The sequence below is a fragment of the Tenrec ecaudatus genome, chromosome X (assembly GCF_050624435.1).
Source record: "Tenrec ecaudatus isolate mTenEca1 chromosome X, mTenEca1.hap1, whole genome shotgun sequence".
Classification (NCBI taxonomy): Eukaryota; Metazoa; Chordata; class Mammalia; order Afrosoricida; family Tenrecidae; genus Tenrec; species Tenrec ecaudatus.
This window is the reverse complement of record NC_134548.1, coordinates 126,987,815-127,014,025: the sequence shown is the minus strand read 5'-3', so window position 1 is coordinate 127,014,025 and position 26,211 is coordinate 126,987,815. Positions and strand designations below refer to the sequence as shown.

At 42.3% G+C, this 26,211-nt stretch overlaps 2 pseudogenes; both read left to right on the top strand.

Annotated features, from left to right (window-relative positions):
• LOC142433708 (heterogeneous nuclear ribonucleoprotein A1 pseudogene) overlaps window positions 1-19,991 on the top strand; it is a 35,472-nt pseudogene extending 15,481 nt beyond the window's left edge.
• Window positions 19,992-25,026: 5,035 nt separating this feature from the next.
• LOC142433707 (developmental pluripotency-associated protein 4 pseudogene) lies at window positions 25,027-25,965 on the top strand (annotated as a pseudogene).
• Window positions 25,966-26,211: the final 246 nt, after the last annotated feature.

Here is a 26,211-nt window from a genome sequence, read left to right as displayed (position 1 = left end):
TTTTTTTTCTGTGGTTTTGTTTTCATTGCAATTTTAGAGCACTGAAGAGCAAGGATGTTCCATGGAGGACTGAGGCGCTCCTGGCCCAAGCCAGGGTATTCCGCATGGCATCATATGCATGTGAGAGTTGACACTGACTGAGGAAGACAGAAGAAGAGTCGATGCGTTTGACTGGCGGTGCTGAAGAAGAATTCCAAAGTGCCATGGCTTGCTAGAAGGACCAACAGATCTGTCTTGGAAGAAGTATGGACAGAGTGTTCCTTCAGAGGCGAGGAGGAGGGGACTTTGTCTTACATCGTTTGGACATGTTGTCACGTGAGACCAGTCCCAGGAGACGGACCTCATGTTTGGTACAGTAGAGGGGCACCAAAAAGAGAAAAGCCCTCAAGGAGGTGGACTGACACGGTGGCTGCAACAAAGGGCTCTAGCAGAGGAACAATTGTGAGGATGACGCGAGCCCACTCAGTGTTCTGTTCTCTTAGGAATAGGATCTCTAGGCGTCGGAACCAACTCTTTGGAACCTAACAACACGACAAAATATTTTTAGTTGTGTACCCATTGCCATAGAGTCTATTGTGACTCACGGTGACTCTGTAGGACAGAGTAGTCCGACCTGTGGGGCTTCCATAAACTGAACGGAAACAGACTGCCGCATCTCTCTCCCATGCAGTGTTTGCTAAGGGACCTTTAGGTTAGCAGCTGAGCGCTCCACGCTTGTTCTGCTGCTGTTCACATGGTTTTCAATGGCAAATCCTTCAGAATTGGGGTATGCACACCTTCTTCCCAGTCTTCACGAGGGATGACAACTCGACATAAAGAAGACAAATGCGCTCACCACTGTCCCAATAGACAATGTCAGGATAAATAGAGAAGATTCTTTGTCAAGAATTTCCTTTTACTTGGATCCACAGTGAAAAAAATGAAACAATATATGCACTGAAATCTGCTACACAGACCTATTTAAAGTATTAAGGAGCAAAGATGACACTTGGAGATCTAAGATGACTCAAGTCATGATATTTTCTTTATCTTTTTTGGACTCATCACTTCCTTGTGACCCTTCTGTGAGGGGATGTCCCCTTGTCTACAGATGGGTTTGGAGTCTCTGGTCTGACCACCCTCGTACTCAACTCTGACCACCCTCGTACTCAACAATATGTTTTTGTTTGTTTTTTTGTTGTTGTTTTGTTTGTGGTTCTTCTGATGCCTGTTACCTGATCCTGTCGACACCTCATGACCACACAGGCTGGTGTGCTTCTTCTATGAGGACTAGTTGCTTCTCTGCCAGATGTCTGCTTGTTTAAATTCAAGCCTTTAAGACCCCAGATACTATATCTTTTGATAGCTAGGCATCATCAGCTTTCTTCATCACATTTGCTTGTGCACCCATTTTGTATTCAGCAATCGTGCCAGGAGGGTGAGCGTCACAGAATGTCAGGTTGTTAGAACAAAGTGTTCTTGCATTGAGGGAGCACTTGAAGAGAGATCCAAAGGCCATCCACTACCTCAATGTATTGCCTGCCATATAAATGCATGTACATAGGCCAATACCTCTATTTTTATGAATAAATATATTTACATATGTACATACGGATGTTTATACCTCTATGCATAGCTTTGTTTTCTAGATCTTTCCTGTTTCCTTTTACCTTCCTCCTGTCCCATCATCATGCTTGCCCTTCTTCCGCCTCTTAGTAATTCCTCTCAGATAGATTGTTGTTGCTCCAACACCCCCAGGAGCTCTACATCATCCTGGTTGTTGATTTTAATTCCCTAGTATATAACATTTTTAAAAAGCTACCAAGTGTAAGCCAACCCAAAAATCAGCCGAGGCACCTAATTTTACCACAAACTGCATTAAAAATGTGTTGAAGCCATGGGAGCAAATGAATGGGGAGGAAGAGAGAGTGCAGCACATTCTGGCCCACCAAGCCTGGAGGACGACATCCCCATTTCGAACAGCCAATAGACAGAGTGGACCATATGGCTGATCCCATTATGAGACATAACATCCCTTGCTGACCCATGGCCCTACTGGGGACAACACTGGAGACTCAGTGTTGGGATTGGCCCGGACTGACCCCACGATACCAAGGCAAAACACTAAAGGTGTGAGGCAGAGCAGCGGGGGGAGCAGAGCAGGGAGCTCCTGAGGGCGTGCAAAGGGTAGACTTTGGGGTCAGAGCATGGCGCCCCATTGGACTTGACTGAAGGACACACCTAGAGTTCAAAAATCAGACCTTGATCTATTCAGAGGTTTTTATTTATTTTTCTTTTTTTTAATTAATTTTTTCTTTTATGGGTCAATGGTTTTCTTTTATTGTTGTCATCGTTGTGTTAGCTTTTGTTGCTTTGTCTTGCTGTGCCTTGTTTTTTGGTGCATATTACTCTCTCTGCAGATCTCTCTAGATAAGATAGGATGGATGAACAGTCTCGGGGCAGGGGGCAGGGGGAACAACGGGACCGATGGTTCCGGGGGGACATGGGAGAGGGAGAGGCAGGGGAAAGGAGGTGGTGTTGGCCAACCCAGGGACAAGGGAGCAACAAGTGATCCAAAATTAGTGGCAAGGAGCATATGAGAGGCCTGGTAGGGATTCGGCAAGGGCAATGTCACCAAAAGTAATTGCTGAAACCCAAAAGAAGGCTAAGCATGATAGTGGGACAAGAGGAAAGTAAAAGGAAATAGAGGAAAGAACTAGGAGACAAAGGGTATTTATAGATGTCCAGGCATATACATATGTAAATATATTTATATAGGATGGTGGGGAAATACATCTATGTGCATATATTTATAGGTTCAGTATTAAGGCAGCAGACAGACATTGGACCTCCACTTAAGTACTTACTCAATGCAAGGACACTTTGTTCTATTAAATTGGCATTCCATGATGCACACCTTACCGATACAATCGCTGAAGACAAATGTGTGCCTAAGCACACGTGGTGAAGAAAGCTGATGATGCCTGGCTATCAAAAGATATAGCTTCTGGGGTCTTAAAAGCTTACAAGTAAACAAGCAGGCATCTAGCTCAGAAGCATCAAAGTACACATGGAAGAAGCACACCAGCCTGTATGACCACGAGTTGTCGAAGGGACCAGGTATCAGACATCAAATAAAAATCATATCATTGTAAATGAGGGTGAGTGCAGAGTGGAGACCCAAATCCCATCTGTAGGCAACTGGACATTCCCTTACAGAAGGGTGGCAGAGAGGAAATGAGTCAGTCAGAGTGCAGGGTAGCATACATCTTTCCTCTCATTCATAAATGCTTCCTCCCTCCACTATCATGATCCCAATTCTACCTTACAACTCTGGCTAGACCAGAGGATGTTCATTGGTACAGATAGGAACTAGAAACACAGGGAATCCAGGGTGGTTGATCCCTTCAGGACCAGTGCTGAGAGTGGTGATACCTGGAGGGTGGAGGGAAGGTGGGGTAGAAAGGGGAACCGATTACATGGATCTACATATAACCTCCTCCCTGGGGGATAGACAATAGTAAAGCAGGTGAAGTTAGACGTCGGACAGTGTAAGATATGACAAAATAATAATAATTTATAAATTATCAAGGGTTCATGAGGGAGGGGGGAGTGGTGGGGGAAGGGGGAAATGAGCTGATATCAAGGGCTCATGTGGAAAGCAAATGTTTTGAGAATGGGGAGGGCAACAAATGTACAAGTGTGGTTGACACAATGGATGTATGTGTGGATTGTGATAAGAATTGTATGAGCCCCCAATAAAATGATTTTTTAATATGCTGAAGCATCGGTGGTATAGTGGTTAGCAAACTGCCTTTAAAAAATATGCTGAAAAACTCGGCTTATACAGAACTATATATGTTACTTAATTATGAAAATGTCTGATATGTGAATTTTAAATCAAGAAAAATACTAAAAAAAAAAAAACCCAAAACCAAAGTTGACCAATGGTTACCATGGGTGAAGGAGGCAGAGTTTTTGCTTGGGACGCATTGGGTTTATGTTAATGATGGCAGAATAATTTGGAAAACAATGTCAATAATGGTTGAAAAGCACAAAAGTGATAATCAGTGGCATTGGATTATACATATAGAAGTTGTTGAATGGAGAATATTCTGTTGTGTGTGTGTATTTTACAACTCTTATAACAATCCATGCATCAGTTATATCGAGCACATTTGTACATGTTACCATCAACATTTTCTACATATTTTCTTTCTACTTGTACCTTTCGTATCAAGTCCTTTTTTCACTCTTCCCACCTCCCACCATTGTAAACCGTTGATAAATTATTATTATTTTCATATCTTACACTGTCTGCTGTCTCCCTTACCCGCGTTTCTCTTGTTCATCACCTTTGGTGGGGTGGGGAGTGGGGTTTATACATCGACACTTGTGATTGATTGTGTATATTTTTGCCACAATTAGAAAAAAATACACTGATAACAATGAGTGCAAGGAAGAATAAAATGTTCTAAAATTGATTGTGGTAATGATTGTCCAACTTTTCTCGATATGATTGAACAATTGGATTATACGATATGCGGATGAAGTGCCAATAAAACTGTTTAAAAATAAAATAAAGTACCATGGCCTGCCAAACGAACAAACAAATCTGTCTTGGAAAGAGTACAGCCAGAATATTCTGTAGCAACAAGGATAGGGTGACTTCATCTCATTTATTTTGGACACGTTATCAGAAGAGATCAGTCCCTAGAGAAGGGCGTCCATCCATCATGCCTGGTAAAGTAAGGGGTTAGCGACAAAGAGCATGACCCTGAACAAGCTGGACTGACACAGACGCTTCAGCCATGGGCTCAAACAGAAGCACAACTGTGAGGAGGGTGTGGGACCAGGCAACATTTCATTCTGTTGTCCTTGGGGCACTACGAGTCAAAACCGGCTTACAGCACCCACCGACAACAACACAGCCATTGCGTCCCCAGGGCCGCTTTCCACTTGCATGGTGCTTTAACATTTGTAAAGCCTTTTCACATATCTGGTTTTGTATTATATACACAAAAAGTCAAGGAGAACGTATTCTTCTACCTTTCTCCTCAAGTCCTACAACCTGGGTTCCAACTGCAACCTACATTTTCAGCCTGCCCTCGCTAGCCACACCTTGAGTGCTACAGCCACGCCTTAAAGAAGGAAGACTGATCTAAGCTTTCCCTTCCTCGTGGCCAGCAGGGCCTCTAGCTCTGCTCTCGCTTTGCTCCCTGCTAATTAATGTAACTAGGCATTGTGTTCCATAATTACAGGGTTCGTCAGTGAAATCAATAGTTACCTCCCTGGAGCCCTGCAGCGTCTCTGAGCCAGCAAAAGTCCCAAGATTATTAACAGGTCCCTTAGCTCTCACTCATTTTCATGCGTGCAAGTAAATGAGCCAATTCTCAAGTCATGTGCGCCCTCCCTATGATTCGTAGAGAAAATGGGGAAGAAAAAGGCGACAATCAAACGTGTGTTTCCATGGCTTTATCAAGGTATCATTTGCAGCCCACAGTATCTACCATTGCAAGTGTACGGTCCCTCGATTGGGGTAAATGTGTCCAGAGTTGTGCAACCTCAAATGTCCTAGATCCTATGAAGTTTCCGATGTGACCCGGTGTCTCTATTCTGACCTCCATTCCCTCCTGCCCCGGCCCTTAGTTGTCAATGCCAAATTGTGTTGTTTCCTTTGCATCATCGCATGTCCGAGTGGGGAAGGTCCTTAGGAATAAACTAGAGATGGGGAAATGGAGCTCCTGATGGGGCTCAGGATTTGCCCAAAGTCAAATAACAGGTTAAAAGCAGAATAAAGACTGAAACCAGGACTCTCATTCGAAGTCCAGAACCCTTCCTACGACAGCACAGTGCTGCTAAATGTCCCGGAGACCAAGCAATCAACCAGCTTTCCCAACAAAATGTGGCCAGTCGAGGAGGGAGCAGGGCCTTGGGTGGAGGGTGGGTCTGGACAATAGGTAGGAAATGTTAGCTCTTTTCTACACGTTCCTTCTGGGAGGATGTCTTTCTTAGTATTTTCAAGGAGCCATTCTTGGTTCATGTAGTTGAGAGAAGGGCCTTCTGGTGATTAGGAAATAGTAGCTATCATAATTACTACCACTTGGATTCGTTTTTCTATTTTCTCCAGCGTGTGTTAGCAGGAGGCGAAGGGGGTATGAATCAGGAACAGATGAAGCCACACGTAGACACTACTTCCTGCTTTTGCCAAAAATTGCACTAAAATTAGCCTCTAATCCCCAGGGAATGAAGCCAGGGAAAAGCAATTTAGCTTCTCATCTTGTTTTCCTAGCAATCAGCCTGTAACGATTAAGCAACTGGTGATAACGAGAGAAGCGCACTTTCTATTTTTTGTGCGAAAAGAAGGGAAAATGTTCTCTGTCACCAACCATGGCAGCACCTGGGCCACTACAATAGCATTGTTGGATGGACCAGGCCAACAAATTTGAGGTGCTGAAGATGGCATTCTGAATTTCATGAGACAACTTGATGCTTTTTGGGGGGGTGGGAAATCACACCTCGCCTTAAAAAAAATCTTTTGCCCCCCACCCCCACCCGGGTAATTCCTGTTCTGTGAGTGCACCCTAAGAAAAAGCAGAGATTGATGTACAAAGGTTCAGTTCTTACGAGTGAGACCTCGGAAATAATTAGAAGTATTGGAGGTGCTTAGATAAAACATGATGTTTTCAGAAAAGATCATTTTATGCACTTATTAAAATAACCTTCTAAAGACGTGTGCACAACAGTTCACAATAGCAAGATGATAGCCACTTACAAGCCCACTGGTGGAGGGATGGGTCAATAAACTGCGGTCCAGACACAATCGCGTATGACCCAGTACTGATTTACGGTGGGTTTTGGCGGCGCTTGGGACTGCGGTGGGAGCTGCGAGGAGGGTCCAGGCTCCCCGGGATGTCTGTGGCTTGTACCTGACTGGCTGCGGGAAAAGAGGAGGTGAATCAGAGACTGTCCTGGACAGAGAATGGCCAGCTGATTGGCTGTAGGATCAGAACAAGGGCCGGGCCAACGAGTGTCCAGTACCAGCACATGCTACACGGAAATCGTATTTATTTGGCTACCATTGCCCAAGCCAGCTCAACCAGCACTCCACACCACTCCGCGGCGAGTATGGAGACGGGGGTTGGGGTGGAAGAGTGGGGGGAGAGTGTTGGGCTTTACCAAGCTCGCTGCTTAAAACAGGGACGAAACCTCTGTGATGTTAGTGACAATCCGAAGAAAGGCCCTAGGCTACTGTTCTCGGTGCGCATATTTGATAACTTAGCTCCTCAGTGTTGACCTGCTGGCGCCATGGGTTAAGCCTGGGCTGTTAACCAAAGAGTGAGAGGTTGATACCCCCCAGCTGCTCCAAGGGAGAAAGATTAGGCTGCCCCCTCCTGGGCCAATGACAGCCTTGGAAAGCCTGCGGGGCAGTTTCTAGTCTGAGCTTTAGGGTCACTATGGGTCAGAGTCATCCACAATGGGTGGCTTCTGTGCTGACACGGGCGATGCCCACCTTCAAGCCTGCTGTTTTAATGTCAGTCTGGAAGAAGAAGAAGAAATGAAGAAGATAAAAACTGCGTAGGTAACTGGGCGATCCTCAGGGAGTGGGGAGACTACTGACTCAGACCTTGCCAAGTGACCCCATGGCTGGGTGTCCCCTCCTGCCGGTCATGGTCCCTGGAATTGCTCTTCAGGATGCTTTGACATGAAGTATGGCCACTAAAGCCTAATGTGGAGGTGTAGGAAGTTTCAGTGTAATAAGTGTCCCACCCAGAAAAAATTTAAATAAAAGAATACTACCCATTACTAAGAAATAATTATGACCGTCAAACACTTCACGACATGGATGGATTTGGAAAGTATTTTGCAGAGTGAAGTTAGTCAACCACATAAAGATAATATTCTATCAGACCACAAATATAAAAGCATTAAAAAATTAAGAACTAAGGTGTTCATACCAAAATAGCCATACTTTGCTGGTTCCGGGGTTCAGGCGAGGAGGGGAAGGGAGCAGGGGGAAGCAAAATTTTAAATGAAAGTTAAAAGTCACTTCCATGCCATCGGCTGTGACTCCATGCCTTGCAGACTTTTACCCACATAAAAAAATTCATCAATAAAAATAAAATCCACATGTGACCTCCTCCCTGGGAGATGGACGGCAGAGAAGGGGGGGGAAGTGAGACTCCGATGGGGCAAGATATGACAAAATAACAATCTATAAATTATCAAGGGCTCATGAGGGAGGGGGAAGCGGGGAGGGAGGGAAAAAAAAGAGGACCTGGTGCAAAGGGCTTAAGTGGAGAGCAAATGCTTTGAAAATGATTCGGGCAAAGACTGTACGGATGTGCTTTATACAATTGATGTATGAATATGTATGGATTGTGATACGAATTGTATGAGGCCCTAATAAAATGTAAAAAAAAGAAAAGAAAATGATTAAGGCAAAGAATGTACAGATGTGTTTTATACAATTGATGTATGTATACGTATGGATTGTGATAAAAGTTGTATGAGCCCCTAATAAAATGTTTTAAATAAACAAACAAACAAACAAATAAATAAATAAATAAATAAAATCACCTTTAAAATGTTTAAATAGGTTTATTGGGACATAATTCACATGATAAAAAATTCACTCATTTGAAATGTAAAACTCATTGTTTTAAAGCATATTTACAGAGTTGTAGAACCATCATCATAATATAATTTTAGAATATTTTGTATCCACTAGCAGTCACTCCTCAACCCCTCAACATCCCCCGCTCTCGGTCACAAGTAATCTTTAATCTACTTTTTTCTCTATAGGTTTTCCTGTTCTAGACATTTCTTAGAAATTGAATCATAAATAATTTTAATAGTATGGGAAAATGTTCATTCTATGATGTAAAATGAAAAATATATACTGTGTGATCCTAACGTGTGTGTGTAGACAAAAAAGAGCAGACAAGATTATATAAGTAGAACAGAATGAAGTATCTAATACATATTCAAATATAAAGAAATTTAAAATGATAAATGTTACATACAATGCAATAAATTCATTAAATGACACTAATGCTATTGATTGCCTAGTGGTTCTCAACCTGATAGTCGCAACCCCTTTGGGGTCAGACGACCCCTTTACAGGGGTCGCCCTATTCATAACAGTAGCAAAATTCCAGTGATGAAGTAGCAACGACAATAATGTTATGGTTGGAGGGGTCATAACAACATGAGGAACTGTATTAAAGGGTTGTGACATTAGGAAGTTTGAGAACCAGTGGTCTAGAGAACAACAAAAGTTTTACGTCCTACCTCAAACTGTATGCAAAAAATAAATGTCAGATAAATTAAAGATCTAAATGTAAAGTGCTAGTATATATTTCTTAGATAAAATCTAAAGAGACTATTTGTATACTTTGCACTTAGGAGAGATTTTCTTTAAGAAAATCATACCACCTAGAAGCCATAAAAAAGTATTCACAAATTTGATGACACACAAAAAAACTGTAAACTTCTATATAGTCAAAGGCCTAATGTCAGATAATAAACTGGGAGGAAAATCTATCACATGGTTAATATAGCTAACAAAATAGCTAAGGATTGACAAGAAAAATACAAATGACCCAGAAGAAGATTGGACAAAGGAAAGACAATACACAGACAACATAGGAGGCTTTCATAATTACAAGTGACAAAAACACTCATGTCCATCAAGTCGATGCCAACTCATAGAGACACTGTGGGACAGAGCAGAACGGCCTCTGTGAGTTTCTGAGACTGTAACTCTTCACGATGTGCAAAGCCCTGTCTTTCTCCCTTAAAGTGGCTGGATGTTTCACACAGCTGAACTTATGATTAGCAACCAGAAGAGTAACCATTGTGCCCCCAGGGCGGGACAAGTGATAAAGGAAATAGAAATCTGCACAATGAGGAAGAGTTTCCCCCCATCAGACTGGCAAATCTGAAAGCAAAACAAATAATATCTCGCACTAAGAAGCATGTGGGATCAAAGGCATTCTCGGGCACAGGAATGTGCTTTTGTACAACCTTTCAGAAAACAGTTAACTGCACGCACAGAGCCATAGGGTTGATTTGGATTCAGTGCTCAGGGGTTTCAAGACTAGAAATCTTTATGGCAATCAGATAGTTTCATCTTTCTCCCATGGAGTGGCCGGTGGGTTTGAACTGCCCTCTTTCTGTTAGCTGTCCAACACTTAGCTGAGAGCACCACCTGGGCAGCTTATGTTCACTGTTTTAAAATATCACCACCCCACTTAGGGTGATCAGTTATTAGGCATCAAAGCACAAAACATCATATCATTGACTGCACACCTCCATGATAGGATTGCTGAAGACAAATGGGTGCATAAGCAAATGTGGTGAAGAAAGCTGATGGTGCCCGGCTATCAAAAGAGATAGTGTCTGGGGTCTTAAAGGCTTGAAGGTGAACAAGCGGCCATCTAGCTCAAAAGCAAAAAAGCCCACATGGAAGAAGCACACCGGCCAGTGTGATCACGAGGTGCCAAGGGACCAGGTATAAGGCATCATGCAAAAAAAAAAGATATGTGTGTGTATGTATGTGTATATGTATATATATGTATATGTATATATATACATATACCATATTAAATGAAGGGGGAAGTGCAGAGTGGAGACCCAAGGCCCAAGTGTCGGCCAATGGAGATTCCCTCACAGAGGGGTTTAGGAGAGGAGATGGGTTAATTAGGGTGCGAGGTAGTACTGATGAAGAACACAGCTTTCCCCCAGATCCTGGATGCTTCCTCCCCCCAACTACCATGATCCGATTTCTACCTTGCAGGGCTGGATAGGGCAGAGGCTGTACACTGGTACATATGAGGGCTGGAGACACAGGAAATCTAGGGTGGATGATACCTTCAAGACCAAGGGTGTGAGGGGCGATGCTGGGAGAGTGGAGGGTGAGTGGGTTGGAAAGGGGGAACTGATTACAAGGATCCACATGCGACCCCTTCCCTGGGAGAGGGACAGCAGAGAAGGGGGGGAGGGGAGATTCCAGATAGGGCAAGATATGACAAAATAACGATGTATAAATTACCAAGGGTACATGAGGGAGGGGGGAGAGGGGAGGGAGGGGAAAAAAAAGAGGACCTGATGCAAAGGGCTTAAGTGGAGAGCAAATGCCTTGAGAATGATTGGGGCAGGGAATGTATGGATGTGCTTTATACAATTGATGTATGTATATGTATCGATTGTGATAAGAGTTCTATATGTCCCTAATAAAATGTAAAAAAAGAAAAGAGGAGGAAAAAATGATTAGGGAAAAGAATGTACAGATGTGCTTTGTACAATTAATGTATGTATATGTATGGACTGTGATAAGAGTTGTATGAGCCCCTAATAAATTGTTTTAAAAAAAAGGAAATAGATGAAAGAGCTAGGAGGCAAAGGGCATTTATAGAGATCTAAATTCAGGCATGTACATATGCAAATATATTGATATATGATGATGGGGAAATAAATCTGTGGCATATATTTATAGGTTTAGTATTAAGGTAGCAGATGGACAATGGGCCTCCCCTCAAGTACTCCCTCAATGCCAGAACACTTTGTTCTATTAAACTGGCATTCCATGATGCTCACCTTCCCAACATGATCACTGAAGACAAACGAGTGCATAAGTAAATGCGGTGAAGAAAGCTGAGGCTTCCCAGCTCTTAAAATATATAGCGTTTGGGGTCTTAAAGGCTTGAAGATAAACAAGCAGCCATCTAGCTGAGAAGCATCAAAGCCCACATGGAAAAAGCCCACCATCCTGTGTGATTACCATGTGTCGATAGGATCAGGTATCAAAGAACAACAAATGATATCATTGTGAATGAGGTGGAGTGAGGAGTGGAGACCCAAAGCCCATCTGTAGGCAACTGGACATCCCCTGACAGAAGGATCACGGGGAGGAGATGAGCCAGTCAGGGTACAGTATAGCACCAATGAAACATACAACTTTCCTCTAGTTCTTTATTGTCCCCCCCCCCACCCCGCACTATCATGATCCCAGTTCTACCTTACAAACCTGGCTAGACCAGATGATGTATACTGGTACAGATCAGAGCTAGAAGCATAGGGAACCCAGGACTGATAAACCCCTCAGGATCAATAATGAGATTAGAGATACCAGCAGGGTGAGGGGAAGATTGGGAAGAAAGGAAAAGCGATTACAATGATCTACATATATCTCCCTCCCAGGGGGATGGACAACAGAAAAGTCGGTGAAGGGAGACATCGGACAGCGTCAGACATGACATAATAATAATAATTTATAAATTATCAAGGGTTTGAGAGGGAGAGAGAGTGGGGGGTAATGGGTTGATACCAAGGGCTCAAGTAGAAAGCAAATGTTTCGAGAATGATGATGGCAACAAATGTACAAGTGTGCTTGACACAATGGATGAATGTATGGAGTTGTGATAAGAGGTGTATGTGACGAGCCCCCAACAAAATGATTAAAAAGAAAGAAAAAGAAGCTGAGATCCTGAATTTTTTTTCAAATGAATTAATTCAGGCAACATAGAACAGAGATAAAAATATCTCCCATTCTTTAGGTCATTCCTAATCAAGCAAATGGAAGAAGAAAATGTTCTAAAATCGATTGTGGTAAAGATTGTACAACTCATCTTGATATGACTGAACTATTGAATTATATGATATATGGATGAAATGCCCATAAAACTGTTTTTCAAAAATGAAAGTGTATGACACTCGAGGCAGGGAGATTTATTTATCTCTATGAGGAAATATTACTCCTGGCTTTACTATCTATGGTTGCATAGCGGTTACGTTGGGCTGCTTGCTAACCACAAGATTATCAGTTCAAAACCCCCAGGTGCTCCATGTGAGAAAGATGAGGCTTTCTACTCCCGTAAAGAATCAGTCTCAGAATCCCACAGGGAGCATTTCTGGCCTCTTCTATGGGGTCGCTATGAGACAAAAAATGACTTGTTGGCAGTTAGTGAGTCAGATTTGAACAGCCAGGTATTAACAACCCTAGTTATACTTACAGCCAATCCTCATTGTACTATTTCACACAGATAAGGTGAAAGTCTTCAGCTAGTGCTTTGCTAAATTGCACACGCTCGGCCATATAAGGCACTCTCTGACCTATCATTCTAGTAACCCTGTGAAAGAAGATATTGAAACTAGTCTGATAAGTTTTCTTCCCAGTGAAATCTTAATAGAGCCCCAGAACATAAGCCATCCTTTTAAATAGCCCTTTACTGACTTGTCATTAATTTCTCTCTTGAAACTCACAATCATATTTGCTTCTCCTACTCTTCAAATTGATGAAAGTTAAAATATTCCCAAGAGTGGTTAGGAGGTCTCATTTCCAAGTTCTCCCAGTACTCTGAGTGATATATTTGTCCAGACCAGGAACTTACACCTGGTTGAAGAAATGAGAGCCTCTTTCAACAATCAGTGTACCCATCCTGGGCTTTTAACGCCTTTGCCAATGTTTAGTCTAGACCAAGGGTTCCCAAACTTTTGAGAGTGAAGAGTAAATGCTGTTGCTCACAACAATTTAAAGATTATTTGAGAGCCCAAAATATATTTTTGCAAACCAACGAAATCACCATTATTTGAATAATATCCTTTTGAAATGCTCAATTTTAAGTCAGAGCCAAGCCAACACTTGTGGACCTCTGGTCTAGACTCTTGCTGTCAAAGTGTGGTTCAAGGACTAACAGCCTCAGCCTTATCGTGGAGCTTGTTATGAATACAATGTGTTGGACTTCACTCAAACCTACTGATTTAGAATGTCCATTTTAACAAAAGTCCAAATGCAAAGGCATGTCAAAGTGTGAGAAACCTAGAGCTGCAGGATGAAAATTTCTCCCTAACCCAAGATACAGACCCAAAGTGGGAGCTGAAGAGTGCTGCACTATCTTCATCATCTATTGGGATCGCATGGTCAATATTCTCTCTTTTTGATGGCGTTGCTATAATTTTGTAAACCTCTTCATGTTGTTCTTAGCATTGCTTGAAGACTTCAGGTCTATATCTGGTGTCTAGCATGCAGCACACGGTTTATGGCAGCTTCCTGCGATTATCATTGACTCTTGGGGCTCCTTTCCAAGTTTAATCTGATAAGAAGTGAAGGTGAAGGACCTTTCTCAATCAAGAATAAACAAGGCACAGCAATTCTCTGCTCAGAGAGTCCAAGCAACAGACTGCCACGATGGAGCTGCCAACTCTCCCTCTCAGCACAGACCCTCAAACAAGCTTACATTAGCAAGAGGGTGCATACTACTGGCCCCTGGAGAATGTTACTACTTATTCCAGAAAAGTAGACTATTTTATCTTTGGCTCTCAGTAATTTCTATATGCATATTATGTATAGCGCTGTATAATCATAAGACCGCGCACCGCTTTAAAGTGCCCCACTATGAAACATGAAACTACTGATGGCTGTCATCATTCTCAATAGGTTGTACACATGTAAAAGTTGAATTGGCAAAATTTGTGTGACAGGTACTGACAATAATGATGGGGATGGCAAAAGGGAGAGACTGCTGCCGTTGCTTATGCACAACTCAACTCCTGGGATTTGGTTCCTTGGTTTGGAGGTGTAAGGTTATGCTTTCACGGAATGTTTCAGTGACTTAGCCTAATAATATGTTTAGTGTTGTTGTTCTACTCTTAGTTCTTTGTATAGTGCCTGTGTTAGACAGGGTTCTCTAGAGAAACAAAACCAGAACACTAATAATTATATATATACACATATATACAACCTAAGAAGTAAACAGTTAATTAAATTATAAAGCAGTAAAAATAGCTCAGTGCAACTCACTCCCATGTGACAGTTGTGAGACACTGGCAGTCCTTCAAGTCTTGAGGGCCGCCGGGTAGTCCTCTGTAGAGCAATTCAGGCTATCCGGGCACGGGCAGCAAACAGTCAGTCAGATGACAGGGTCCGACAGTCCCCAGCTCAAGAGATGTAAATTCCAGTGGTGTGGTGAAGCAGGTTGTGAAGGAACCTCAAATTATAGCAACATTGTCCATGGGTTAGGTGTCCCACAGGTAGTGTAGCTTGCAAATTGAGGCACAGAACAAGCAAGGCAGTAGCACACTGACCTGATGATCAAAGAGCAAGAGACAAGAAAGGCTCGCCAAGCCATTTATCTCTCTGCCCTTCAATTAATCCCACATGTGTTTATCAGCCAGGTCAGCACAATAAACTAACTACCTTAGTGCCTGAGTTCTTTAAAAAAATATTAAAGTAGCCATCCAAGACATGACAATTGGTCTCTATTGACCTGGAGTAACAGAGGAGAATCAGAAATAGAAGAAAGAAATGGAATGTGAAGGTAAGTGTTCGCATGCACAACTGCCTCTTTTGCTATGAGCCTAGTTTTCTGGTGTTCAGCTACCATTACTGAACATTTTGATCCAAAGGAGAAAAACATAGAACAGTGTTTCACATTGTCATGGGCTGTAAAGATTTTGGAGCCATTGAGGCTGGATGAACCCCTAAAACTATTACTCTGAAATAATCTTTAAACCATAAGCCAGAACTATCCCCAGAAGTCTTGTTATAATCAAATAATACCGTATATACTTGTATATAAGCTGAGTTTTTCAGCACAAAAAATGTGCTGGAAAACTGGGGTTTGGCTTATACACGGGTCAGTGGTACCCCAGTGAGGTGTAACATCTCGCAGGTGATTGCCGTTCCTCCACTGTTCATTCAAAGCCCCACTGACACTGCTGGGCTTTGAATGTTTGTTTACTCACATCAAACCAATCATAGCCGTCCTATGATGCGGACACCTCCAATTCGCAGAAGCACACGTAGTGATTCACTTACACCGGCAGCTGAACTGGTAATGATGTGTCTGTGGCTGCGCTCCGTCTCTCCCCTCTGGTGTCTGTGTTAATTCACATCCTGCATTTCCCACCGTAGACTTATACTCGAGTCAATCAGTTTTTCTGGTTTCCCAAGTAATAATTAGGTACCTCGGCTTATACTCGGGTCGGCTTATATTCGGGTATGTACAGTAGTTTAGCTTAATCATAAAGGACTGCTTTGAGCATGATGCTCTTTTATGATCTATCTACATGGAATCAATCAGACAACCACAGCTGGGAAGATTAGATAGGAACCTTGGATGGCGGTGACTTTATGTTAACAAAGGAGGGTCAACTCAGAAAGAGAGAGTGACAGTGGTTGCACAACTCAAATAATGTCACTTAATTACTCATGTAGAAATGGCTGACTACGTGTGTGTTCTACAGTATACATGCTCAACAACAAAAGAGTCGAATAAATTATTTCAGAAAATAAAGTGCCCCACACCATACACTTTATTTATAGGATTCCCACACTGGTTTTGCCTATACTATTCCAGTGTCTACTACTCCCTATACCCTACGTGCAAAGGTACTTGTAGAAGCAGGAAAGCTTAGTATCCATCAGGAGATGCTAATGTCCATGCTACCCATGTTAGCAGCCCCATATGTGACCATTATGCCACGAGGGCTCCATATCAATTTATTAGAGTTCTTTTGATCTTCTCCCAGCATTTCTAACCGTCAAAATTTCTCTTACAAACCGAATGACCCCACAAAGAAACATTGATACATGTTTGAAGGTCAGAGGAGGAAGAGAGGTTATTCCATCAAGCAAAATGGCCAGTTATACAGAATTTGGATAATTTCTAAACTTAGAGAATTTCTAAATTCAGGGAATTTCCCAGGTAGCTCTCTACTATTGATTTCTAATTAATTCCTTTATGGTGTCAGTGAAGAAACCTGGTACGCAAAGGGCTGCCGATCAAAAGGTCTAAAGCTGGACCCCACTAGCTGCTCCCTGGGGAAAGCTGGGGTGGTCTGCTACCTTAAGGCTTTGGAAATCCTATGAGACAGTTAAACTTTGTCCTTCAGTATTGCTAAGAGTCAAAGTTGACTTCATGTAGTGGGTTTGTTTTTGTTGATTTGTTTGGGTTTTAGGGTTTGTTTGTTTTTTAGTTTTTATTATGGCCAGTGGACATCCTCTATATTATCACAATATTATAAATGTAATGACCTTTCCTTGATGGCCCAGCATATGGTCTATAGTGATGAATGCTCCTCGTGCACTTGAGTAGAATATTAGGTGGCGTGTCAATTAGGAGAAGTTGGTTGATCACTTTTTAAGTTGCACAGTTCCGGACAGAAGAGTGTTAAAGTCTCCCAATGTAAGTAGGGGTTTTTCTATTCCTCCTTTTAATTCTGTCTGGGCTGAGTCACATATTTTGTAGTTCTGTTGTGTGCAAGAAATCAAATAACACATAAAGCAATAAACAACAGCTATCAGGAAGGATAGTGAGGATTTTTAAGGCACAATGGGCCACGGTTCTACTCTGCAGGAGAAAGATGAGGTTGTCTGCTCCTGAAAAGATTTATAGTTTCAGAAAGCCTGTGGAATAGCTCTACTCTGTCTGGAAGCATCAGAACTGACTCAGTGGCAGTGTGCTTCATTTTGGCTTTGGGTTATTAAGAGGAAACATGTTTCGAATTGTGGTATCCCCTTACAAATTAATCCCTTTATTATAATGAAATGTCCCTCTGTACTCCTGGTCATACTTTTTGTCTTGAAGCCTACTTTGTCTGGTGTTAATATAGTCAATTTCTAATGATTAAAACGAACCCCTGTCCAGTCCCTGTGCCATCCTCACACTTGTCATAATGTTTGAGATGATGCTTGCAGACGCCTATTGCCCAGGGCCTGCTTCCTTCTTATGACTCCTCTTCTTTGCCAAGCATCACATCCTTCTCCAGGGACTGGTCTCCTGAAAATATATGCAAAGTACATGAGATGAAGTCTCCCAATCCTCCCTTCTAAGACTCATGCTGTCTATACTTCCTCCGGAAGCACACAGTATTTTCAGTATTCTTTACCAACACTTAATTCAAATGTATCACTCATCACACCCCGTCATCCCGTTCATTCAGCCACCCTGTAGGGCAGGGTAGAACTAACTGCCCTTGCGAGTTTCCAGGACTGCAACTCTGGATGAGAGTAGAAACGCTGACTGTAAGATCCAGCCTCCCATCCGGATGGGTCCTAAGGAATGACTGAGTAATTGAAGGGAAGACATTAAGAGACAGACATAAGTTTTGGGGTGCTCGCCTCTGCCATGGCTTCAGAAGCCAGGTCCGAACAAAGACAGAGACTGTATTCTCAACACCAGTTTATATACTCTCAGAGCATGCACGCCCCTCTAATTACAGGTCACCACATACATAACAAAGTGGGCTGTACCCTAACCCTAAAGGTCCCTGAGTTCATTGGAGGAGTACCTAACAGCAGTGCTGGGGCAGGTAAGGGGGAGTGACTGCCCCCTGAGCTGGGAGAGCATTTGCAACATGTCTGCTCTTATAGATAACGCTTCCGGCTAGATCGCGACCAGTCATGCGCTTTTAAGAAGTGACTTTAAGGTAGCACTTTTAGGGGAGGATATTGTCGGGATTAATCTTGGTTATGATAATGTGATTGGGACTCATATCTGACCCGCAAGTGTCCTCCCTCCACCCAGAATCCTGGCCTGTGGGCTTCTTAAGATATGAGACTAAAGAATTCATCCACATACACTTGCTTCCCAGTCCTCTGTTTCCCACAGCTGACCTTGCAATTAGCAGCGCAACGAGTAACCACTACACCACATATGAGAGGGGCTATTGAAAATACAAGGGCTTAAGTCAGTGGCGCCTTGTCCTCAAAGTATCATCTCTGCTCTTTAACACATGTAAGAGGTCTTGAGCAGCTATTTTTGTAGTGTCTTTTTTTGGTCCATAAAAAAACTTTAATGCTGAGCACAATGTTTGGCACATTAAAAATAGGTACATTTTATAACTATTAATGAATTTGAAATAGGCTATCGATCAGATCATACATGTACACATATTTGAAATGTTTGTAAAAAGCTTTTACGTTTTATTGATATATAATTCACCTATCATAATCCAATAATTCAATCATATTAAAAAGAATTGTTCTTTTCTGCCTGTGGACACCACAGAAGCAACATTATTAGGGCTCTCCTCACCCCGCTGCTATCGTGTCTAAGTCAGAGTCTCCTGAAGGACCCGAACAGCTGCGGAAAGTCTTCATCAGAGGCTGGAGCTTTGAAACCTCAGATGAGTGTCCGCGGAGCCATTGTGAGCAAGGGGGGCCCTCATGGACTGGGTGGTCAGGAGAGAGCCAAACACCCAGCGCTCCAGAGACTCTGGCTTTGTCACGCACTGTGCTGTGGGGGAGAGGGACGCAGCCATGAGGGCAAGGCCACACAAGGTGAGTGGAAGACTTGTTGAACCAAAGAGGGCGGTCTCTGGAGAAGGCTCGCAAAGACCAGGTGCCCATGTAACTGTGAAAAAGACCTTTGTGGGTGCCATCAAGGAAGACACTGACGACCCCCACCGAAGAGACTATTTTGAGCAATCAGGGGAAATCGAAGTAACCGAAACCATGACTGATGGAGGCAGTGGCAAGAAGAGGGGCTTTGCTTTTGTGACTTTTGATGACCATGACTCCATAGATAGGATTGTCATTCAGAAAGACCATTCTGTGAATGGCCACAACTGTGAAGGAAGGACAGCCCCGTCAAAGCCAGAGATGGCAACTGCCTCTTCCAGCCAGATTTCCAATTCTGGCAATTTCAGTCGTGACTGAGGAGATGGATTTGGTTGGGATGACAACTTTGTTCAGGGTGGAAACCTCAGTGGACATGGTGGCTTTGGTGGCAGCCATGGTGGGTATGGTGGGTATGGAGGCAGTGGGGATGGTTATAATGGCTTTTGGTGATGATGGGAATCATTTTGGAGGTGGAGGGAGTTACAGTGATTTTGCCAATTTCAACAATCCATCTTCATATGTTGGACCAACAAAGGGAGGAAACTTTGGAGGCAAAAGCTCTGGCCCTTATGATGGTGGAGGTCAATACTTTGCCAAATCACAAAACCAAAGCCGCTGTGGCAGTTCAAGCAGCACCACACCCTCTGGCAGTGGCAGAAAATTTTAGTGACTACAAAATTAGCAGGAAAAGAGAGCCAGAGAAGTGACGGGGAACCTGTGGTTTACAACAGATTTGTGAACTCAGCCAAGCACAGTGGTGGCAGGGCCTAGCTGCTACAAAGAAGGCATGTTTTAGACAATACTCATGTGTATGGGCCAAAGAACATGAGGACTGTATCGTTGACAAATTGCATAACAAGTTATTTTAGTTTCTGTTCTGTGGAAAGTGTAGTTTTTTGTTTTAGTTTTGTCTTTTTTGCGCCCATGCTGTTGATTGCTAAATTAAATCTTATCATGATGTTGAATAAATATCTTTTTAAAAAGTTGTGCAGTCAGCAACACAATCAATGTTAGGCCATTTTCTGCTTTCTCACTCATAATGCCATCCCCTCCTCCTTTGGATTTGGATTTTATTATTTGTAATCCTTGACTTACACAGGCTGATGTGCTTCTTCTGTGTGAACTTAGCTGATGTCTCACTTAGATGACTGCTTGTCATCTTTTAAAACAAGCCTTAAAAATCCTCACTATCCTTCCTGATAGCTGTTGTTTATTGCTTTATGTGTTATTTGATTTCTTGACTGCTGCTTCCATGGGCATTAATTTCAGAGCAAATAAACTGAAATCCTTGACAAATTTGATCATATCGGACACGGATTACATTTTAGTAATCCATACTGAAAGCTGTTGTTCTTAAATTTTCACCAGGAAGTGCTTAAGGTTCTCTTCATTTCAGCAAGCATGGCTGTTTTATCTGAGTATCACAGGTTGTTAATTAGCCTTCTCCAATACTTATTTTGTGTTCTTCTTCATACAGTCCAATTTCTTAAGATTATTTGCTCAACATACAGATTGGATAATTATGGTGAAATAATCGACACACTTTTCCTGATTTTAAAGCATGCAATATCCCCCTTGTTCTGCTCAAATGATGGTCTCTTGGTCTATAGACAGGTTATATATGAGTACCATTATATTCTTAAATTCTCATTATTCTCAATGTTATCCACAGTTTGTTATGATCCACTCAGTCAATTGTGTTTGCACAATCAATGAAATATAAGTAAATATCTTTTTGGTATTCTCTGCTTTCAAACAAGATCTATCTGATCTGAAAAATTATATCCCTCATTCCACGTGTTCTTCTGAATCCAGCTTGAGTTTCTGGAAGTTCACCTATACTGAAATATTCTGTTTGGAGAGAAGCAAAGGAAAGCCACCACAAAACTGTGGAAAGAGTGACCACTTGAGAACCATGAGATATTTAGTGCCTAGATACTCCCTTTCCATGAGCATGACAGGTATTAATATAATAGGCAAGAATCTGTACTTGTAAAACACAATACAAGAAATTTCCCCTAGCATCAGTCCCCATGCTCAGTGCAAACAGAGCGCAATCAATTAAGAAATCGATCTGTCCAAAGCAACAACTCCTGGATTGCAGCTCACAGCTGGACTGTACTCACATACACTCATAACAACAGTATCTTAAGTTATATGTCACTGAATAAGCTTTTAATGTTATCAATGCAATAACCTTATACCCCGGGGAATGATAGACAATGTTTCTCTTGTTTGTTTCTTTGGTTTCACATAGTTCTGCCTTTTGTCTGTTTGTTTTTGTTTTCTGATTGTTGTTGATGTTTGTGTTAGTCTGGATAGACGAGAAACAAATTCATAGCCATTCATGTGTGTATATGAAAGAGCTTTATATGCAAGAGCAATTAAATATTGAGAAAGCATCCCAGCCCAGTCCAAATCAAGTCCATTAGTCCGCTATTAGCCCATATGTCTGATACCAATCTATGACATCCTCTTCAGACGCACAAAACACATGCAATGACACCAAATGCTGGAGGATCACAGGAGAGTGGGTGGGAAGTCTTGTGGATTCAGTGGTGGTATAAGTATCCCAGCGCTGGCAGGGGTCTCCAGGTGGCTTCTCCAGCTCAGGGCACTAGCAGGATACTAGCGTAGCTCCATGTGTCTTCTCAGATAGAATGTCCTCCAGATAGTCTGAGAGTCTCCTGCCTCCAGCAAGCTATTTATCTCCATAGTGCGTCCAAATGAGGTCATCAAGCTGCGACCTGATTGACAGGCCAAACTTCCAACCTTCACTCTTGATCCTCAAATTGATACCAGAGTTTGTAACTACCACAATGTTTTTGTGAGTTTTGTTTTTGTTATAATATGATAGCCAGAGTAAACCGGAGTCACTCATGACCTGTAGACAAGCAGATGGATTCTGGGTTCCCACTTAATTATAGCCCCAATCCAAGAACAGTTAGTCCTTATAACTTAGCCCTGCTTGCTTTTTGCCTTCATGCAGAGATCCATGAAGATAAGGGTCCTATCAATTAGAACAGTGTCTGGGGTCTTAAAGGTTCATTTTCAAACAAGTATCCAGCTAAGTGGGCCATCAACTAAGTCCACATAGAAGAAGCACATCTGCCTGTTTGATCTAAAGATGATGATAATAAAATCAAACATGAAGTGGAAAGTATCAGAGGTTAAATTATGAACAGCCAATTTGTAGAAGTCTATGGAGGGCAGTGGGAACGCAAAATTCATCTGCAGACTATCTAGTCAGATTAAGCCTCTGGCAAATCCAGAACTCAAAAACCTTTACTATCAGACGGAGATTTTGTAAACTTGATTGTGGTGGATCAAACCATGGTTTAATATCCTTGATCAGCTGACCTCCCTCTTGACCCAACCTGAATTTGCTCTAAACTCAAATATTTCTCACTCGTTCCATGACAAAAATGTTTTTTTCTGGCTTTTTAAATATTGATGATGGTCATTTCTTTCTTACTCTTTATTTTTTAATCATTTTATTAGGGACTCATGCAACTCTTATCACAATTCATACTTACCTCAATTGTGTAAAGCACATTTGTATATTCATTGCCTTTATCATTCTCATAATATTTGCTCTCCATTTAAGCCCCTGGCATCAGGTCCTCATTTTCCCCCTCCCTCCCCGCTCCTCTCTCCCTCATGTACCTTGATAATTTATAAATTATTTTGTCATATCTTGCCCTGTCCGATGTCTCCCTTCATCCACTTTTCTGTTGTCCATCCCCCAGGGAGGAGGTCTCATGTAGATCCTTGTAATCGGTTCCGCCTTTTCAACCCACCCTCTCTCTACCCTCCTGGTATGGCCACTCACACCACTGGTCCTGAAGGAATCATCCACCCTGGATCCCCTGTGTTTCCAGTTTCTATCTGTACCAGTGTACATCCTCTGGTCTAGCCAGACTTGCAAGGTAGAATTGGGACCATGATAGTGGGAGGGGCGGAGGGGGAAGCATTTAGGAACTAGAGGAAAGTTGTATGTTTCATCATTGCTACATCGCCCACTGACTGGCTTATCTCCTCCCTGAGACCCTTCTGTAAGGGGATGTCCAGTGGCCTACAAACGGGCTTTGGGTCTCCACTCTGCACTCCCCTCCTAATTCACTATGATAAGATTTTTTGTTCTGACAATGCCTGATACCTGATACCTTCAACACCCTCATGATTACACAGGCTGGTGTACTTCTTCCATGTGGGCTTTGTTGCTTCTGAGCTAGATGGTCACTTGTGTACCTTCAAGCCTTAAAGACCCCAGAAGCTATATCTTTTGATAGCCGGGCACCATCAGCTTTCTTCGCTACATTTGCTTTTGCACCCATTCATCTTCAGTGATCGTATCATAGAGGTGAGCACACAATGATATGATGTTTTGTGCTTTGATGCCTAATAACTGATCACTTTGGCACCTCGTGATCGCACAGACTGGTGTGCTTCATCCATGTGGGCTTTGTTGCTTCTGAACTAGATGGTGACTTGCTTACCTTCAAGCCTTTAAGACCCCAGACGCTATCTCTTTTGATAGCCGGGCACCATCAGCTTTCTTCACCACATTTGCTTATTCACCCACTTTTTTAAGGAAGGTGAGCATCATAGAATGCCAATTTAAAAGAGGAAAGTATTTTTGCATTGAGGGAGTACTTGAATAGATATTTTTGTCTTTATATTATTATTTTCCTCCTGCTGTTTTTTTTTTTGTTGTTTTTTGTTTGTTTCCCATTTGTGAAACACTGGAGTGGATGCATAGAAATAATAACTCATTGGTTTACTGGGGTCATGGGAGTGATGGGGAGGAGATATGGGGAACAAACAATGTGAGGGAGCATTAGAACTGATTGTGATGATATATATGCAACTCTTTTAAAAATCAATTTAACTGTATGGAAATATATGATATGTGAATATTATATCAAGAAACGTTAAAAAAAAAGAGACAGAGAAACAAAACGTGACGAATTGTTACCATGGGCAAAGGAGGAAGAGTTTTTGCTAAGGGGGCATTAAGTTTATGCTAATGGTGGTGGAATAATTTTGAAAAGGGCATTAATATAATTGTATAACATGAAGTGTATAATTAATGTCACTGAATTATATATGCACAGTTTGTTGAATTTAAGAATATATTTTGCTTTGTATATTTTGTACACAACTGAAAAATAATAATTACATGACTATCAATGAGTACAAGGAAGAAAAAATTATTCTAGAATTGATTGTGGTAATGCTTTTACAATTCTCAATATGACTGAATATCTTCTCAATATGATTGACTTATTGAATTGTATGAAGTACCAATAAAATGTTTTTAAAATAATTTTTGTCAGTTCCATGTGGATGTAATGCTGCTGCCAGTTTTTAATTATCTTTAGCAAAATTACACTTGCATGTGATATTAATGATATCATTTGATAATATCCACATTCTGTTGGGCCACCTTTCTTTGACATGGCCATATTTATGGCTATCTTCCAGTTGGCTAAGTAGCAGTCTCCCAATTTTCCTGGCATAGACGAGTGAGCGCTTCCAGTGCTTCCTCAGCTTGCTGCAACATTCCCATTGGTGCTCCATCAATTCCTGGAGCTTTGTTTTCCACCTAATGCCTCCAGTGCAGCAATATAATATCGGATTTTGAAACCAGCCATCTTGAGTCTGGGGCCATTTCAGCCTCAACTTTCTGGCTATGAAGAATGCACAAGGCAAGGAGTGGGATCCACAGAGAAGCCGGCGGAGAGTGCGTCACCCTCAGGTTTGAATTGGTGTCAGATCAACTACTGTGGGCCACTAACGAGCCAAGCACGTTGTCAGCTGTACAAAACAGTGCATCTCAAAGGACTAAACAAAAAAGAACTGAAAAAGAAAAGGCTTCCTGCCCAAAAGAGAATTCACAAAACGATGACAGTTTGAAACCTTGGAAGAAGGTTCGGATTCCTCCATTACCATGCAAACTACCACCTGTTCACCTGGTTCATCAAAGGCCAGAAATTAGATGCATATAAGCAATGGCGTGAACTTGCTTACCCCAATCAAACGAATTGTCCTGCCACAGCAAAGGAAGCCAAGATCCAGACACGGCTGAAAAAAAAAAACAAAACACAAAGGTGGGCAAAGGGAAAACATCTCTAGATGGTTCTCATAAAAAGATGTGTTCTGAGGGTACTGACCCTCCTGAAGTGACTTCTTTCCCTGAAGAAGGGGCACCTACCTTTACATATGTTCTCCCACGGGATATTAATACAGTTATGGGGACAAGCCGTGCCCATGAGGCCGTGTTGGTCTCCTGGTCACGAATTGCAGGCAGAGCTGGGAAGGCGGAGGTAGAGGTAGAGGAAGCACCACAAGGGACTTATGGAGCCACATGGTGTGTGGTACTCGGGAGAAGTCTCGCTGCACACACAGATGGTTGGCTTCCGTTGCCGTTTCATGCTAGACGTGTTTGGGGCCCCGAAAAACCAGGGAAAGGGAGTGTTCTCTTCTTGATACCTGCCTGCCATTTCCCGCCTCCTCATCTGGAAGACATTATGTTGTGCTCCAAACATGTCCAGAGAAACAAGGTGTTAATGGGATGTCTCCAAAAGGATTTGAATAGCTGGGAAAGGGGCACTTCCAAGATTGCAATTGATAATTGACATAATATCCCTCTGAGCTTCAGTCCACAACCTCCCGTGTTCCTGCTCGCAGTGGGCGCAGGCTGGCGGTGCGGGCGTCACCCTTTGCAATGTGGACTTCTGAAGTCAACCCTCTCGGCCCGAGTTTTGCTTGCTGCTTCCTGAGTTGAGATACAGAAGACAGTAGCGTTTAAAATTGGTCCCAAATTACCATTCACCCCAGTTAATAAAATAAAATTTAAAAGTCCACCACTCCCAACATTTTCT